This window comes from Lactuca sativa, chromosome 4 (assembly GCF_002870075.4).
Source record: "Lactuca sativa cultivar Salinas chromosome 4, Lsat_Salinas_v11, whole genome shotgun sequence".
In the NCBI taxonomy this organism is placed as follows: domain Eukaryota; kingdom Viridiplantae; phylum Streptophyta; class Magnoliopsida; order Asterales; family Asteraceae; genus Lactuca; species Lactuca sativa.
Genome location: NC_056626.2, coordinates 125,031,313 through 125,051,656, shown reverse-complemented (window position 1 = coordinate 125,051,656; position 20,344 = coordinate 125,031,313).

Here is a 20,344-nt window from a genome sequence, read left to right as displayed (position 1 = left end):
CCCATCATAGACAGAAGAGCCACTGTCCTGATATACTTGTCTGGATTACCCGCTGATACCGCTACCACGCCCCACTATACTCAATTAGGGTGTAACATGGTCCTTGACCATCTCAGTCCCAACTGACTACCTACTCATGGTAAATCATTTCCTCGCGGCAGACATGCTGCCTGATACTCTGGTGGGAAAATCGTCATCAATGTCAACCCGTAAGGTTTACTCCTAAACCCAAAACTGAAATCTCACGCCTCTCTTGTTTCCTACAAGAAACATAAATAACACCCCTCAGGTCACAGAAGGTGACATCTCCTCTATCGGCTGATTTCTCAACTCAGATCGCAATCCCCCATAAACACCATCTCTACTAATCCTTGAGTCTTGCGACTACATCTGACATTTCACCAAAAATACTTTGAAATTCTCTCGACCTCCCTATCAAGGATGCCTCTTCGGACTCAATCATGGCCCTCAGGCCTAAAACCCCATCGCGTCCAATCTCCACCTAATCAATCATGATCGGATAACCAGAGAACCACAAGAATCATTTGCTAAGAACCATGGTACTCAACCCATGACATCACTTCTCAATCTGCTACGATGCATGGTACTCGAACCATGACATCGCTTCTCCATCTGCTACGATGTATGGTACTCGAACCATAACATCCCTCCTCAATCTGCTACGATGTATGGTACTCAAACCATAACATCACCCCTCAATCTGCTCTGATGTATGGTACTCGAACCATAACACCACTCCTTAATCTGCTCCGATGTATGGTACTCGAACAATGACATCACTCCTCAATCTGCTCCGATGTATGGTACTCGAACCATAACATCACTCCTCAATCTGCTCCGATGTATGGTACTCGAACCATGACATCACTCCTCAATCTGCTCCGATGTATGGTACTCGAACCATAACATCACCCCTCAATCTGCTCTGATGTATGGTACTCGAACCATAACACCACTCCTTAATCTGCTCCGATGTATGGTACTCGAACAATGACATCACTCCTCAATCTGCTCCGATGTATGGTACTCGAACCATAACATCACTCCTCAATCTGCTCCGATGTATGGTACTCGAACCATGACATCACTCCTCAATCTGCTCCGATGTATGGTACTCGAACCATAACATCACTCCTCAATCTGCTCCGATGTATGGTACTCGAACCATGACATCACTCCTCAATCTGCTCCGATGTATGGTACTCGAACCATAACATCATTCCTCAATTTTCTACTTAGAACCTTCAGAATACTTCCTGTATCGAGTATGGGTCCTATGCTTTTGGTAGTACGGGCCCATACTACCTGCCACATCTACCCATACTTTCCACACGGACCATCCCAGAGCTTCCCAAGTAGCCACTCAACCTTCTCGTTCACTAACTCTGTCATGCAGTGCTCGCTCCTCAGCGAAAGGCTCTACTCTGCCAGCGTACTCATCTGACTAAGGTTACTCCATAGGCTCTTCCTAGGTTCTCATACTCCTCCGTCATCAGCTACTAAAGAACTCCTAATAATGCCAGCCATCTACCTACTGAATATCATCATATTCACTTAGTAGCTGGCTCCCATCATCGAGGGTCCCACAAAGCACCAAGCAAGCAGCATTCGGGCATCGAATAATACATAAAACTCACTATGGGTGATAACTCCACTTGCTCTGCTCATTCTCAAAGATACCATCGAACTCTATAGCTCTACCCCTCGCGGGTTCTAACTATTCTCTCGATAAGCATCACAATACTCATCTAGGCATCTCTCCTAGATTACTTCTCTACTCAAATCCCTCTCTACAAGAACTCTTGATGAACACTCACACTCAACACCTACTCGAAAAGTGCATCACCGATAACAACAATTCCTAGGCTAAGGCATCACAAATCAGGCCACTCTAGCCCTAGAATATGAAATACCTAGCCTATCTATAGCATGCATAATATCTCATAACATATCTCATAAGTATAAAGTCAGGGTATTTTGGGAAATCACCGTTCGGGCTCGGGCTGATTGTACACACTGCTCTTTCTCGTTTTCCCTTTGAATTCTTATTCGCTTTAGAAAATCATTTCTTTGAAAACTTTTCTCAATTCCTCAGTTTGAGTCCAGATTTACCCGAAGGTGCATCCGAATCCCTCAAACCAAGACTCTGATACCAACTTGAAACACCGTAAGTTTCAAACTAAAATTTTCATTTAAAATCGCATAATTCATAAAACACTTTTCATAAAAATCTCATTTTGTTTAAGTTACAAAACATAATTCTATATTCAAATAAATAATAATTCAGGATCCCCAAATCATAACTCTTTCCATGGTGTGTACAATCGAGCCGGTGCCGTCCCGTGATCCTGAGGAAAACCTGAAACACATAACACATAATACGGTAAGGATGAAGCTTAGTGAGTTCCCCAAAATACCACATCTAACACATATTAGCCACTCGAGGCTATAACTCTATGGGCCCTCTGGCCCTATCTCTGTGGACCCTCTGGTCCTAACTCTGTGGACCTTCCGGTCCTAACTCTGTAAACTCTGGAACACACACAGCATAAATCACGTAGAAATAATGTAGTGCAACACATCACATACACAGCATACAAGATAATATGTCACATAACTCTTGTTACCTACTCAAGGTAAAGTATAGTGAGAAGACTCACCTCAAACAAAGTCGGATAAACTCCCGTGCTCAACGTCCCGACCTAGCCTCCTCCTATTATTCAAATAACATTCCCGATCAATACTCTCTCATAGTCTCATCTCTAAAGATTGGGTAGAAGACCATTCTACCCCTCCCTAAACTCTCTTAAGTCAGTCTTGACCAAAACCCTAAAGTCAACGAAAGTCAACGGTCAAACTTTGACCCGACTCGTCGAGTGCACATGGGCGACTCGGCGAGTCCACACGTGTCCACGGAATCCTCCTTCTAGCCTCGCTTGACACGTCGAGTCAACCCCTTGCTCGACGAGTTACACCTGACATGAATCGCGGGGCAACCCCGACTCGACTCGTCGAGTCCAATTATGAACTCGGCGAGTTGCTTCCATGATCATACTCAAATAACCTTCTAAGGTCAGATCTGTTCCTCTAATCCATAGATCTGACCTTCCCAAGCTCAATAAACAGGTAAAGGCTCGACCTTGATGTCCATGCATGATACATTTTGCTCATAATACCATTATGACTCCATTAAAGGTTCATAGCTTCCAAACTCCATATTGCTCATCTCTAAGCTCCTACTTTCGGACTCTCTGGACCTTACAAGGTCCAGATCTACCACTCGAGCTTGGAAAGGGGTTTGGTGCATCCAAAACCCCATCATGAAGAGAATATAAGCCCTAATTTCCAAAATAATAGATCTACACAATTAGGGAAGGAAAGGGGAGCGAATATAATACCTCCAACTGAAGCCCCTTTTAATGAAATCTTCAGATCCATCAATTTCCTTTGGCATTCTCGGTTTCCACCTCCTCCTCTTTTGCATAATCACACTTATAAGCTCAAGATAGCTCTTCCTCTCACTCTACACAACCAAGGACTCTTTAGGGTTGTTCTCTGGAAGATGTGGCCGCAAATGAAGGCCATAAGGACTTTTAAATAGGTCCTAAACCCGAGAAATTAGGGTTTCTCTGCCCAACATCTACTCGGCGAGTCCCTCCTCTGACTCGTCGAGTCCACTCATTAAATCTGCGTGAGAACCCGACTCGACTCGGCGAGTTGGATCCTCAACTCGTCGAGTCTCTCCTTTAATCAGAAGATTAACCTACACAATAATAACCCTGAAAACCCGGATGTTACAATTCTCCCCCACTTGAATTAGATTTCGCCCTCGAAATCACTCGTTAACCATACATATAATGAAATCGTCAACCCAATAGGCACCACCGAAAGGACCTCATACTACACCGATATCTTTCTCTATGGACACTCAAAACTTCACAGAAACTTCCAAGACCAAAATTTTAACTAATCCTTTCATCGCTAACATACTCCTTCCCAATATCCATAAACTCTGGTGGCCTGACCCGCCGCCAGACTGCCCACTCTAGCGTTCACCATGATATTTGCTCCTCGAATATCAAACCCAGATTCCTCACTGGCTCTCTGATTCCCATGAGATCAAATCCAACAACCTGCCATTGCTCGCCCAAACTGGTCATGATAAATCATCCAAATCATAACCCAGGAAGGAAAGGGTTCACGCCCCACCGAGGCACATTCACTAAACTGCTATCAGAACCCACTCAAACAAAGAATCCTCAAGACTCTGCCCTCGGACACAAAAGAAATAACTACGTTTTCTCGGGAGTGTCCTCAGACATCACCATAATAAGCTCTAGCTCATTTCTCATATCCCTCTTCAATACTGAGAACCAGGTCAACTTTGACTCCATAGTTGAACCTCCAAAGGTCACCCACAACATGATCCAGAATGTCTCACTACCTTCCTTCTCGTGTCAACTATCTCGTCCCAGTAACACACAAGTCACGGAATTCTCTTTACCTCATACGAAAACTACAATCCAACCGAAGTTCGACTCAACCTGACCTCTGATGTCTGTTGCGCATATCTCATGTGCATCTCGCGGTATCTCTCGTACCCGATTACCGACCTATACAGGTTTTAGACATCGGATGACAACAATACCCCTCATCCAAGAATTCACCTTAGAATTCTAGAATCTCATCTCGTTTACCTACATACCATCAATGCCAAACTCAACTCGAGAGTTTGGTCTGACCTAGAGTTGGAACCTCGTGTCCTAATGAAACATTCATCTCATAACTCAACCTGCGCCCCGCACGAATACTACCTTTTCCAATTCCTTCATGTTGCGACAATCACACTCAAATCAAAATATAATGATTCCCGACAAAGACGGAGACACTAGTCTCACCCCTAATTCAACCACCAGGATCCAAAACTCAATACTAGGACTACTCAAGCCCAAAACTCTTATGCATCATACTCTGATCGAAGAGTACTTCATCATCACACTCTCTTGCCGTCTAGCGAGTACTATGACTCCCCGTAACATCACAATGACCTCTCGATGACTAGTGAGTACTACGACTCCCCGTAACATTTCAACTCCCTCTCTCTGACTTGTGAGTACTACGGCTCCCTGTAGCATCACAAAACCCTCTGACTAGTGAATACTACGGCTTCCCGTAGTATCACAACCCCATCTCTCTGAATTGTGAGTACTACGGCTCCCCGTAGCATCACAACACCTTCTGACTAGTGAATACTACGACTCCTCGTAGTATCACGACTCCCTCTCTCTGACTTGTGAGTACTACGACTCCCCGTAGCATCACAACACCCTCTGACTAGTGAATACTACAGCTCCCCGTAGTATCACGGCTCCCTCTCTCTGACTTGTGAGTACTATGACTCCCCGTAGTATCACAACACCCTTTTCTCATCACCCCATAATCTCATTCTTACTACAACACCACACTTCGTCCATTAACTCATGCTCCGTAGACTATCATAGATAGCTACACACACTTGTCCCGAATATGCATCACAGATTATGACGGCAACCGCCATAACAAAATACCTTTCCCTGCTGAAATCCATATTATTAAATAATCCCTCCTTATGACAATACCCGAAGGCTCCCACTGGAACCATAGATACTTGATACACCACTAGTCGTCTCAAACTCAAGATTCTAAATAACTCCGAAATCAGGACATTATACCTGGATACCTCGAAACACCATTACAGAACATCACAATGTCCTGCCTCAACCACTGATCTCCTACTCCCAGCATCATACAGATACAACAACACATTCCCTCTGAACCCCATAATTAGTTCTTCATTTTACCCAATGCGCAACTTCGGTGTATCCAAACACTCAATTGGAATACAGAGAAAGCACTAACGCTTTAGAACACTCTGATGATCTTCTGAAACTCTTTCCTCTACTGCTCAAAATCCAGGCAAGAATACACATATCGGTCCGAGAGTTGACTGCTCGATCATCTTCTATCTACCCCAAAGGGCATACACAATCAATACTTTGACTCAGAAGTTCTCATCTGCTAATACCATCCTTACGATCCTTCCACTTGGAACGGCCCTAACCACCACCAGGTTCCTGACCATTGGCCACCTTCCGTGGAGACACTCATCCTTTCTCAGACACGTACCACATGCATCATCTTGCTCTGCACCTCTCCTCGATCACCAATAACTCTGGTCTCATGAATTTGTACCTCGGGTCTCTATATACCACGTTATAACCGCTTTTGAACAAATCTCTGCTTCCTTCAATATGATACCCGGTTCTCCCCCACTTGGGGTTCGAACCATCACCAAATGGCGCACAAACCATCCCACAAACTGTTTCCACTAGCAACATTGCACCTGCCCTTGGAAGGTGTTACGCAACGCCCGGTAATCTCCTTTAAAGAGATCAAGCAACCTCAAATGTCAGATGAAATCCTCAGGAACTTCTCATCATGACTGCTCTAGTCGTTCAAAGTCTCATACCATCCCAATACCGAACATCTCAACTGTCCAGTAATCTCACTGACACTTAGACTGAAACAATAAATCATCATACTCCTCAATTTCGACTTCTTAACCCACATTCCAACACATGAATCATCACAAGAACAGGGACTCCACTCCCATACTCAATACCCATCATAGACAGAAGAGCCACTGTCCTGATATACTTGTCTGGATTACCCGCTGATACCGCTACCACGCCCCACTATACTCAATTAGGGTGTAACATGGTCCTTGACCATCTCAGTCCCAACTGACTACCTACTCATGGTAAATCATTTCCTCGCGGCAGACATGCTGCCTGATACTCTGGTGGGAAAATCGTCATCAATGTCAACCCGTAAGGTTTACTCCTAAACCCAAAACTGAAATCTCACGCCTCTCTTGTTTCCTACAAGAAACATAAATAACACCCCTCAGGTCACAGAAGGTGACATCTCCTCTATCGGCTGATTTCTCAACTCAGATCGCAATCCCCCATAAACACCATCTCTACTAATCCTTGAGTCTTGCGACTACATCTGACATTTCACCAAAAATACTTTGAAATTCTCTCGACCTCCCTATCAAGGATGCCTCTTCGGACTCAATCATGGCCCTCAGGCCTAAAACCCCATCGCGTCCAATCTCCACCTAATCAATCATGATCGGATAACCAGAGAACCACAAGAATCATTTGCTAAGAACCATGGTACTCAACCCATGACATCACTTCTCAATCTGCTACGATGCATGGTACTCGAACCATGACATCGCTTCTCCATCTGCTACGATGTATGGTACTCGAACCATAACATCCCTCCTCAATCTGCTACGATGTATGGTACTCAAACCATAACATCACCCCTCAATCTGCTCTGATGTATGGTACTCGAACCATAACACCACTCCTTAATCTGCTCCGATGTATGGTACTCGAACAATGACATCACTCCTCAATCTGCTCCGATGTATGGTACTCGAACCATAACATCACTCCTCAATCTGCTCCGATGTATGGTACTCGAACCATGACATCACTCCTCAATCTGCTCCGATGTATGGTACTCGAACCATAACATCACCCCTCAATCTGCTCTGATGTATGGTACTCGAACCATAACACCACTCCTTAATCTGCTCCGATGTATGGTACTCGAACAATGACATCACTCCTCAATCTGCTCCGATGTATGGTACTCGAACCATAACATCACTCCTCAATCTGCTCCGATGTATGGTACTCGAACCATGACATCACTCCTCAATCTGCTCCGATGTATGGTACTCGAACCATAACATCACTCCTCAATCTGCTCCGATGTATGGTACTCGAACCATGACATCACTCCTCAATCTGCTCCGATGTATGGTACTCGAACCATAACATCATTCCTCAATTTTCTACTTAGAACCTTCAGAATACTTCCTGTATCGAGTATGGGTCCTATGCTTTTGGTAGTACGGGCCCATACTACCTGCCACATCTACCCATACTTTCCACACGGACCATCCCAGAGCTTCCCAAGTAGCCACTCAACCTTCTCGTTCACTAACTCTGTCATGCAGTGCTCGCTCCTCAGCGAAAGGCTCTACTCTGCCAGCGTACTCATCTGACTAAGGTTACTCCATAGGCTCTTCCTAGGTTCTCATACTCCTCCGTCATCAGCTACTAAAGAACTCCTAATAATGCCAGCCATCTACCTACTGAATATCATCATATTCACTTAGTAGCTGGCTCCCATCATCGAGGGTCCCACAAAGCACCAAGCAAGCAGCATTCGGGCATCGAATAATACATAAAACTCACTATGGGTGATAACTCCACTTGCTCTGCTCATTCTCAAAGATACCATCGAACTCTATAGCTCTACCCCTCGCGGGTTCTAACTATTCTCTCGATAAGCATCACAATACTCATCTAGGCATCTCTCCTAGATTACTTCTCTACTCAAATCCCTCTCTACAAGAACTCTTGATGAACACTCACACTCAACACCTACTCGAAAAGTGCATCACCGATAACAACAATTCCTAGGCTAAGGCATCACAAATCAGGCCACTCTAGCCCTAGAATATGAAATACCTAGCCTATCTATAGCATGCATAATATCTCATAACATATCTCATAAGTATAAAGTCAGGGTATTTTGGGAAATCACCGTTCGGGCTCGGGCTGATTGTACACACTGCTCTTTCTCGTTTTCCCTTTGAATTCTTATTCGCTTTAGAAAATCATTTCTTTGAAAACTTTTCTCAATTCCTCAGTTTGAGTCCAGATTTACCCGAAGGTGCATCCGAATCCCTCAAACCAAGACTCTGATACCAACTTGAAACACCGTAAGTTTCAAACTAAAATTTTCATTTAAAATCGCATAATTCATAAAACACTTTTCATAAAAATCTCATTTTGTTTAAGTTACAAAACATAATTCTATATTCAAATAAATAATAATTCAGGATCCCCAAATCATAACTCTTTCCATGGTGTGTACAATCGAGCCGGTGCCGTCCCGTGATCCTGAGGAAAACCTGAAACACATAACACATAATACGGTAAGGATGAAGCTTAGTGAGTTCCCCAAAATACCACATCTAACACATATTAGCCACTCGAGGCTATAACTCTATGGGCCCTCTGGCCCTATCTCTGTGGACCCTCTGGTCCTAACTCTGTGGACCTTCCGGTCCTAACTCTGTAAACTCTGGAACACACACAGCATAAATCACGTAGAAATAATGTAGTGCAACACATCACATACACAGCATACAAGATAATATGTCACATAACTCTTGTTACCTACTCAAGGTAAAGTATAGTGAGAAGACTCACCTCAAACAAAGTCGGATAAACTCCCGTGCTCAACGTCCCGACCTAGCCTCCTCCTATTATTCAAATAACATTCCCGATCAATACTCTCTCATAGTCTCATCTCTAAAGATTGGGTAGAAGACCATTCTACCCCTCCCTAAACTCTCTTAAGTCAGTCTTGACCAAAACCCTAAAGTCAACGAAAGTCAACGGTCAAACTTTGACCCGACTCGTCGAGTGCACATGGGCGACTCGGCGAGTCCACACGTGTCCACGGAATCCTCCTTCTAGCCTCGCTTGACACGTCGAGTCAACCCCTTGCTCGACGAGTTACACCTGACATGAATCGCGGGGCAACCCCGACTCGACTCGTCGAGTCCAATTATGAACTCGGCGAGTTGCTTCCATGATCATACTCAAATAACCTTCTAAGGTCAGATCTGTTCCTCTAATCCATAGATCTGACCTTCCCAAGCTCAATAAACAGGTAAAGGCTCGACCTTGATGTCCATGCATGATACATTTTGCTCATAATACCATTATGACTCCATTAAAGGTTCATAGCTTCCAAACTCCATATTGCTCATCTCTAAGCTCCTACTTTCGGACTCTCTGGACCTTACAAGGTCCAGATCTACCACTCGAGCTTGGAAAGGGGTTTGGTGCATCCAAAACCCCATCATGAAGAGAATATAAGCCCTAATTTCCAAAATAATAGATCTACACAATTAGGGAAGGAAAGGGGAGCGAATATAATACCTCCAACTGAAGCCCCTTTTAATGAAATCTTCAGATCCATCAATTTCCTTTGGCATTCTCGGTTTCCACCTCCTCCTCTTTTGCATAATCACACTTATAAGCTCAAGATAGCTCTTCCTCTCACTCTACACAACCAAGGACTCTTTAGGGTTGTTCTCTGGAAGATGTGGCCGCAAATGAAGGCCATAAGGACTTTTAAATAGGTCCTAAACCCGAGAAATTAGGGTTTCTCTGCCCAACATCTACTCGGCGAGTCCCTCCTCTGACTCGTCGAGTCCACTCATTAAATCTGCGTGAGAACCCGACTCGACTCGGCGAGTTGGATCCTCAACTCGTCGAGTCTCTCCTTTAATCAGAAGATTAACCTACACAATAATAACCCTGAAAACCCGGATGTTACAATTCTCCCCCACTTGAATTAGATTTCGCCCTCGAAATCACTCGTTAACCATACATATAATGAAATCGTCAACCCAATAGGCACCACCGAAAGGACCTCATACTACACCGATATCTTTCTCTATGGACACTCAAAACTTCACAGAAACTTCCAAGACCAAAATTTTAACTAATCCTTTCATCGCTAACATACTCCTTCCCAATATCCATAAACTCTGGTGGCCTGACCCGCCGCCAGACTGCCCACTCTAGCGTTCACCATGATATTTGCTCCTCGAATATCAAACCCAGATTCCTCACTGGCTCTCTGATTCCCATGAGATCAAATCCAACAACCTGCCATTGCTCGCCCAAACTGGTCATGATAAATCATCCAAATCATAACCCAGGAAGGAAAGGGTTCACGCCCCACCGAGGCACATTCACTAAACTGCTATCAGAACCCACTCAAACAAAGAATCCTCAAGACTCTGCCCTCGGACACAAAAGAAATAACTACGTTTTCTCGGGAGTGTCCTCAGACATCACCATAATAAGCTCTAGCTCATTTCTCATATCCCTCTTCAATACTGAGAACCAGGTCAACTTTGACTCCATAGTTGAACCTCCAAAGGTCACCCACAACATGATCCAGAATGTCTCACTACCTTCCTTCTCGTGTCAACTATCTCGTCCCAGTAACACACAAGTCACGGAATTCTCTTTACCTCATACGAAAACTACAATCCAACCGAAGTTCGACTCAACCTGACCTCTGATGTCTGTTGCGCATATCTCATGTGCATCTCGCGGTATCTCTCGTACCCGATTACCGACCTATACAGGTTTTAGACATCGGATGACAACAATACCCCTCATCCAAGAATTCACCTTAGAATTCTAGAATCTCATCTCGTTTACCTACATACCATCAATGCCAAACTCAACTCGAGAGTTTGGTCTGACCTAGAGTTGGAACCTCGTGTCCTAATGAAACATTCATCTCATAACTCAACCTGCGCCCCGCACGAATACTACCTTTTCCAATTCCTTCATGTTGCGACAATCACACTCAAATCAAAATATAATGATTCCCGACAAAGACGGAGACACTAGTCTCACCCCTAATTCAACCACCAGGATCCAAAACTCAATACTAGGACTACTCAAGCCCAAAACTCTTATGCATCATACTCTGATCGAAGAGTACTTCATCATCACACTCTCTTGCCGTCTAGCGAGTACTATGACTCCCCGTAACATCACAATGACCTCTCGATGACTAGTGAGTACTACGACTCCCCGTAACATTTCAACTCCCTCTCTCTGACTTGTGAGTACTACGGCTCCCTGTAGCATCACAAAACCCTCTGACTAGTGAATACTACGGCTTCCCGTAGTATCACAACCCCATCTCTCTGAATTGTGAGTACTACGGCTCCCCGTAGCATCACAACACCTTCTGACTAGTGAATACTACGACTCCTCGTAGTATCACGACTCCCTCTCTCTGACTTGTGAGTACTACGACTCCCCGTAGCATCACAACACCCTCTGACTAGTGAATACTACAGCTCCCCGTAGTATCACGGCTCCCTCTCTCTGACTTGTGAGTACTATGACTCCCCGTAGTATCACAACACCCTTTTCTCATCACCCCATAATCTCATTCTTACTACAACACCACACTTCGTCCATTAACTCATGCTCCGTAGACTATCATAGATAGCTACACACACTTGTCCCGAATATGCATCACAGATTATGACGGCAACCGCCATAACAAAATACCTTTCCCTGCTGAAATCCATATTATTAAATAATCCCTCCTTATGACAATACCCGAAGGCTCCCACTGGAACCATAGATACTTGATACACCACTAGTCGTCTCAAACTCAAGATTCTAAATAACTCCGAAATCAGGACATTATACCTGGATACCTCGAAACACCATTACAGAACATCACAATGTCCTGCCTCAACCACTGATCTCCTACTCCCAGCATCATACAGATACAACAACACATTCCCTCTGAACCCCATAATTAGTTCTTCATTTTACCCAATGCGCAACTTCGGTGTATCCAAACACTCAATTGGAATACAGAGAAAGCACTAACGCTTTAGAACACTCTGATGATCTTCTGAAACTCTTTCCTCTACTGCTCAAAATCCAGGCAAGAATACACATATCGGTCCGAGAGTTGACTGCTCGATCATCTTCTATCTACCCCAAAGGGCATACACAATCAATACTTTGACTCAGAAGTTCTCATCTGCTAATACCATCCTTACGATCCTTCCACTTGGAACGGCCCTAACCACCACCAGGTTCCTGACCATTGGCCACCTTCCGTGGAGACACTCATCCTTTCTCAGACACGTACCACATGCATCATCTTGCTCTGCACCTCTCCTCGATCACCAATAACTCTGGTCTCATGAATTTGTACCTCGGGTCTCTATATACCACGTTATAACCGCTTTTGAACAAATCTCTGCTTCCTTCAATATGATACCCGGTTCTCCCCCACTTGGGGTTCGAACCATCACCAAATGGCGCACAAACCATCCCACAAACTGTTTCCACTAGCAACATTGCACCTGCCCTTGGAAGGTGTTACGCAACGCCCGGTAATCTCCTTTAAAGAGATCAAGCAACCTCAAATGTCAGATGAAATCCTCAGGAACTTCTCATCATGACTGCTCTAGTCGTTCAAAGTCTCATACCATCCCAATACCGAACATCTCAACTGTCCAGTAATCTCACTGACACTTAGACTGAAACAATAAATCATCATACTCCTCAATTTCGACTTCTTAACCCACATTCCAACACATGAATCATCACAAGAACAGGGACTCCACTCCCATACTCAATACCCATCATAGACAGAAGAGCCACTGTCCTGATATACTTGTCTGGATTACCCGCTGATACCGCTACCACGCCCCACTATACTCAATTAGGGTGTAACATGGTCCTTGACCATCTCAGTCCCAACTGACTACCTACTCATGGTAAATCATTTCCTCGCGGCAGACATGCTGCCTGATACTCTGGTGGGAAAATCGTCATCAATGTCAACCCGTAAGGTTTACTCCTAAACCCAAAACTGAAATCTCACGCCTCTCTTGTTTCCTACAAGAAACATAAATAACACCCCTCAGGTCACAGAAGGTGACATCTCCTCTATCGGCTGATTTCTCAACTCAGATCGCAATCCCCCATAAACACCATCTCTACTAATCCTTGAGTCTTGCGACTACATCTGACATTTCACCAAAAATACTTTGAAATTCTCTCGACCTCCCTATCAAGGATGCCTCTTCGGACTCAATCATGGCCCTCAGGCCTAAAACCCCATCGCGTCCAATCTCCACCTAATCAATCATGATCGGATAACCAGAGAACCACAAGAATCATTTGCTAAGAACCATGGTACTCAACCCATGACATCACTTCTCAATCTGCTACGATGCATGGTACTCGAACCATGACATCGCTTCTCCATCTGCTACGATGTATGGTACTCGAACCATAACATCCCTCCTCAATCTGCTACGATGTATGGTACTCAAACCATAACATCACCCCTCAATCTGCTCTGATGTATGGTACTCGAACCATAACACCACTCCTTAATCTGCTCCGATGTATGGTACTCGAACAATGACATCACTCCTCAATCTGCTCCGATGTATGGTACTCGAACCATAACATCACTCCTCAATCTGCTCCGATGTATGGTACTCGAACCATGACATCACTCCTCAATCTGCTCCGATGTATGGTACTCGAACCATAACATCACCCCTCAATCTGCTCTGATGTATGGTACTCGAACCATAACACCACTCCTTAATCTGCTCCGATGTATGGTACTCGAACAATGACATCACTCCTCAATCTGCTCCGATGTATGGTACTCGAACCATAACATCACTCCTCAATCTGCTCCGATGTATGGTACTCGAACCATGACATCACTCCTCAATCTGCTCCGATGTATGGTACTCGAACCATAACATCACTCCTCAATCTGCTCCGATGTATGGTACTCGAACCATGACATCACTCCTCAATCTGCTCCGATGTATGGTACTCGAACCATAACATCATTCCTCAATTTTCTACTTAGAACCTTCAGAATACTTCCTGTATCGAGTATGGGTCCTATGCTTTTGGTAGTACGGGCCCATACTACCTGCCACATCTACCCATACTTTCCACACGGACCATCCCAGAGCTTCCCAAGTAGCCACTCAACCTTCTCGTTCACTAACTCTGTCATGCAGTGCTCGCTCCTCAGCGAAAGGCTCTACTCTGCCAGCGTACTCATCTGACTAAGGTTACTCCATAGGCTCTTCCTAGGTTCTCATACTCCTCCGTCATCAGCTACTAAAGAACTCCTAATAATGCCAGCCATCTACCTACTGAATATCATCATATTCACTTAGTAGCTGGCTCCCATCATCGAGGGTCCCACAAAGCACCAAGCAAGCAGCATTCGGGCATCGAATAATACATAAAACTCACTATGGGTGATAACTCCACTTGCTCTGCTCATTCTCAAAGATACCATCGAACTCTATAGCTCTACCCCTCGCGGGTTCTAACTATTCTCTCGATAAGCATCACAATACTCATCTAGGCATCTCTCCTAGATTACTTCTCTACTCAAATCCCTCTCTACAAGAACTCTTGATGAACACTCACACTCAACACCTACTCGAAAAGTGCATCACCGATAACAACAATTCCTAGGCTAAGGCATCACAAATCAGGCCACTCTAGCCCTAGAATATGAAATACCTAGCCTATCTATAGCATGCATAATATCTCATAACATATCTCATAAGTATAAAGTCAGGGTATTTTGGGAAATCACCGTTCGGGCTCGGGCTGATTGTACACACTGCTCTTTCTCGTTTTCCCTTTGAATTCTTATTCGCTTTAGAAAATCATTTCTTTGAAAACTTTTCTCAATTCCTCAGTTTGAGTCCAGGTTTACCCGAAGGTGCATCCGAATCCCTCAAACCAAGACTCTGATACCAACTTGAAACACCGTAAGTTTCAAACTAAAATTTTCATTTAAAATCGCATAATTCATAAAACACTTTTCATAAAAATCTCATTTTGTTTAAGTTACAAAACATAATTCTATATTCAAATAAATAATAATTCAGGATCCCCAAATCATAACTCTTTCCATGGTGTGTACAATCGAGCCGGTGCCGTCCCGTGATCCTGAGGAAAACCTGAAACACATAACACATAATACGGTAAGGATGAAGCTTAGTGAGTTCCCCAAAATACCACATCTAACACATATTAGCCACTCGAGGCTATAACTCTATGGGCCCTTTGGCCCTATCTCTGTGGACCCTCTGGTCCTAACTCTGTGGACCTTCCGGTCCTAACTCTGTAAACTCTGGAACACACACAGCATAAATCACGTAGAAATAATGTAGTGCAACACATCACATACACAGCATACAAGATAATATGTCACATAACTCTTGTTACCTACTCAAGGTAAAGTATAGTGAGAAGACTCACCTCAAACAAAGTCGGATAAACTCCCGTGCTCAACGTCCCGACCTAGCCTCCTCCTATTATTCAAATAACATTCCCGATCAATACTCTCTCATAGTCTCATCTCTAAAGATTGGGTAGAAGACCATTCTACCCCTCCCTAAACTCTCTTAAGTCAGTCTTGACCAAAACCCTAAAGTCAACGAAAGTCAACGGTCAAACTTTGACCCGACTCGTCGAGTGCACATGGGCGACTCGGCGAGTCCACACGTGTCCACGGAATCCTCCTTCTAGCCTCGCTTGACACGTCGAGTCAACCCCTTGCTCGACGAGTTACACCTGACATGAATCGCGGGGCAACCCCGACTCGACTCGTCGAGTCCAATTATGAACTCGGCGAGTTGCTTCCATGATCATACTCAAATAACCTTCTAAGGTCAGATCTGTTCCTCTAATCCATAGATCTGACCTTCCCAAGCTCAATAAACAGGTAAAGGCTCGACCTTGATGTCCATGCATGATACATTTTGCTCATAATACCATTATGACTCCATTAAAGGTTCATAGCTTCCAAACTCCATATTGCTCATCTCTAAGCTCCTACTTTCGGACTCTCTGGACCTTACAAGGTCCAGATCTACCACTCGAGCTTGGAAAGGGGTTTGGTGCATCCAAAACCCCATCATGAAGAGAATATAAGCCCTAATTTCCAAAATAATAGATCTACACAATTAGGGAAGGAAAGGGGGGCGAATATAATACCTCCAACTGAAGCCCCTTTTAATGAAATCTTCAGATCCATCAATTTCCTTTGGCATTCTCGGTTTCCACCTCCTCCTCTTTTGCATAATCACACTTATAAGCTCAAGATAGCTCTTCCTCTCACTCTACACAACCAAGGACTCTTTAGGGTTGTTCTCTGGAAGATGTGGCCGCAAATGAAGGCCATAAGGACTTTTAAATAGGTCCTAAACCCGAGAAATTAGGGTTTCTCTGCCCAACATCTACTCGGCGAGTCCCTCCTCTGACTCGTCGAGTCCACTCATTAAATCCGCGTGAGAACCCGACTCGAGTCGGCGAGTTGGATCCTCAACTCGTCGAGTCTCTCCTTTAATCAGAAGATTAACCTACACAATAATAACCCTGAAAACCCGGATGTTACAAGTTCTATGTCTAATTGTGAAATATGATTATACATTAGTAAGACATTTTATCTTTCTCAAATTGTCTAATTGTGAAATCTGAATGAATAGAGGTTTACTGTTAATTGTTCCATGCCATTGATTGATCGAATTGAGGTTTACTAATTGCCATTTTGGGTGTTCTTGGAGATTTAGAGGTCGTTAAAGAGCATTTTGGTGTTGAGAAGCCATTTTTCAAGCAAGTGAAGAATATAGCAAGGTGGTGGATCAAAGGGGAAGCAGTAGATCCAAGATTGTGGTTCTATTTCAGGTCATCTTGAGGTATAAAGTCTGAAACCTTCCTCAAGCATGCTTAGATCTATGTTAATGGGGCTTTTTTTTTGACCTTTTAGGTCCCAAGAATGGACCTTTATGTCTCAACTCGTTTTCTAGGTCCAGGGTTGCCACCCTTGGTGTCATATGAGTCCTATAAGCAGTATAGTTTCAATATTTAGGGCTCATTTGTGACCATACATGAGATCTATCCCTTTTCATCAAGGTTTTTTTTGTCACATTTCAAGTTTGGGCTCATTTGGTGGGTTCCAAGCCACCAAGTAATCGACTTTATGGATTACGACGTTGAAGAGGACTTGGATCTATAATTGTAGCTTCTAGAACGGAGTATTAAACACTTAATGGGAAAACGTAGCTTAACAGAGAAGTATGTTGGGCATACATGCAGGTACGCGCAACGTACACCACCTTCAGCTAGTACGCTTAGCGTACAATAGAGTATGCTCCGCATACTCATCCACTATGGGCTTGGAGTATTTTAGGCCTCGGGTTGGGCCAAGTAGTGGACTTTGGTTCTTTGGGCCTTAGCGGGCCATCAAAAGTTAGATGTTTTGGTCCAATAATATGTTTGGGCTTATGGTAAGGTCCATTAGAGGGATCAGACCCAATTTAGCAAATTGGGCCATTAGTGGGCTTGGAGAGCCTACCTAGTGTTGGGCCTTTTTGTATTATGGCCTTGGGCCTTAGATATGGACCAAATTAGACTAGGGGTAAATGGTCATTTTACCTTAAGGAGGATTATTGATTTGGACTAATTGTCATTTTGGGTAATGGTAGCTCAGGAGTCGAGAGACCAACAGTTCGGGGATCCACCAGTTAGCAGCGAGAGGTTTATTCGCAGGGTTCTGCAGTCAGCTAGTGAGGTGAGTCTCCTCACTGTTTGTGTGGGTCTAAGGCACCAATGCCGACCCATTTAATTTATGTATGATAGGAAGACCCAGGGGTTAAACCTAGGCATTGTGCATGAAAGAACAGGAGGCGGCTCCTGGCACACAGTATGTTATTATGTATGGTAGGAAGACCCGGGGGTCAGCCCTAGGCAATATGTATGAAAGACCAGGAGGTGGCTCCTGGCACACTGTACCCTATTATGTATGAAAGACCAGGATGTGGCTCCTGGCACACTGTATGCTGATTAGCTAAGTATAGTAGTATGTATGCTAGTTGTCTTTTTGATGCTTGCATGGAAGATCAGGAGGTGGCTCTTGGCACTTGTCTGTAAGACCGAAGGGGTGGTCCCAGGCTTGGCAAGAAAGCCCATGTGCGGCCCGTGGCATAATGGCAAGACTATGTTTGGCACATATCCCCTTACCTGATTATGAATATGTTTGGCATGTATGGCCGAGTTAATATGTATGGTATGTGGTATTTGGGGAACTAACTAAGCTTCGTGCTTACGGTTTACAGTTTTGGTTTCAGGTATCTTCAGTTTCAAGAAAAAGGAGCTCGGGACGATCACAATGCATTCACCCATGTTATTCCGCATTATGTGATCTTTGGGATCTGACTCTGATATTTGTTTTAATTGAAATGTTTTCAATGTTTTGAACAAAATTATTAAAGGTTTTCTTAAATTAAAAATGGAATTTTTGGCCTTGAATTTTGGGATGTTACACCCTCCATCGTCAGTGGCACTTGGATGAGAAAGTAAAGTGTTATAAAAGTGAAGAACCACAACAACATATGGAGATGTAGGGAAAAACTGATGAATGATTCTAGGCTTATCACTAGAAAATGGTTAGTCTTAAATTATACCAAATGCAATCACTATGAATCATATTAGTGGACTATTATGACTAAAATATACCGTCTTAAACGATTTTTTTTGTATAAACTTAAAATTTATACATGATTGGTACAAATAAATAGGCATAATTAAGCATCTTCGCTCTAGGCAAGAAAAACTAATTGACTGGCCTGACTGAAGGTTACCAGAGTAATTACTTATACTTCAAGGACTAGTTATGTAATATTTTCAAGAGTAAATTACACGAATGGTCCCTTTGGTTTAGGATAATTTGCACGTTTGGTCCCTAATTCAATTTTTTAACTCGGAAGGTCCCTACTGTTTGTTTTTGTTACGCGCTTGCTCCCTTTCTTACCTAAAAAAGACTATTTTGCCATTGATTTTCTAATTTCTTTAAATAAACACACCCCCAACCTCACCCCCTCATCTTACCTTACCTACCTCATCATTTTTTTTCTATTTAAATAATAGTCGTTTTAAGTAAGATAGGGACCAAACACGTAACAAAAACAAAGTGTAGGGACCAAGTGTGTAACAAAAACAAATAGTAGGGACCTTCTGAGTTAAAAAAATAAGTTAGGGACCAAACGTGCAAATTACCCAAAACCATAGGGACCATTCGTGTAATTTACTCTATTTTCAACTATATATTCTTAGTGGTAGATAGGGTTCGGGAGTGAAACTTTGTCTTCTCCACAACACACACATCAGTCATATATATTTATTTTCTCTCTCATCTTCTCTAGTTGTTCGTCATTCTTTGCTAGGGTTAGGGTTTATACTCCGGTTCATATTTTTCTGAGTGTTAAAGCATATTTGAGAGTAGATTAGGTAATATGGTGTGAGGCAACTTTTGTAATTTTATATGTCAATGATCTGATTCTATAAATTAAAGAAGTAGAGTTATTCATGTTGTAAATATCATACATGTGTTGTGTTATTGAGTTTCTTTACATACCTCTTGAAGACTTGGAGAAGGGTATCTCCAACAACACCCACCTCTAGATCATGTTTGATTTGTAAAAAATAAAAATAAAAGTTATTGAGAAAAATCTTTTGTTAGAAACATTTTTCTGCTTAGAAATAACTACATAATGACCACC